The sequence below is a fragment of the Mastomys coucha genome, unplaced genomic scaffold (genome assembly GCF_008632895.1).
Source record: "Mastomys coucha isolate ucsf_1 unplaced genomic scaffold, UCSF_Mcou_1 pScaffold12, whole genome shotgun sequence".
NCBI lineage: Eukaryota > Metazoa > Chordata > Mammalia > Rodentia > Muridae > Mastomys > Mastomys coucha.
Window position 1 is genome coordinate 95954936 of NW_022196894.1, and position 443 is coordinate 95955378.

Genomic DNA, 443 nt, shown 5'->3' on the forward strand with positions numbered 1-443 from the left:
GTCCCTTGCCATCTGCAGGCAGGAGAGCTGGCCCTGGGGTCATAAAAGTGGGAGAGCTGGTCCTGTCCCTCACTGGTTATAGCATTCTAGAGAGAGGGCCCTGCATCTTGCCTGGGCAGAACAATAGAACTGGCCCTGCTGGTGTGGGGCATGGGTGAGCTGGCCCCAAGGGCATGAGAGCAGAAAAGCTGGCTCTGCCCTTTGTCCAGCTGCAGAAGGGTGAGCTAGCTGGAGCAGTGCTGGAGAGCCCACCCTGCTGGTGTAGATACAGGAGAGCTGGCTGGCTGACCAACTCAGCTACTATATAAATCCAGATCTAGGGCTTCAAGCTGGGAACCTTTCCAAACCCCAAATAAGGAGCTACCATCACCTGTCCTGGCTACCTTGTGCTTCCACCCAGGCACCAGGTAGGAAGCCTCAAGAAGGGAACATTGGACAGAGGG

At 56.4% G+C, this 443-nt stretch overlaps 1 protein-coding gene across 1 annotated transcript in view; it reads right to left on the bottom strand.

Moving 5' to 3' along the window:
- Positions 1-443, bottom strand: part of Tmprss2 (transmembrane serine protease 2) — a 37401-nt gene that overhangs the window by 7552 nt on the left and 29406 nt on the right. The window lies entirely within an intron of this gene.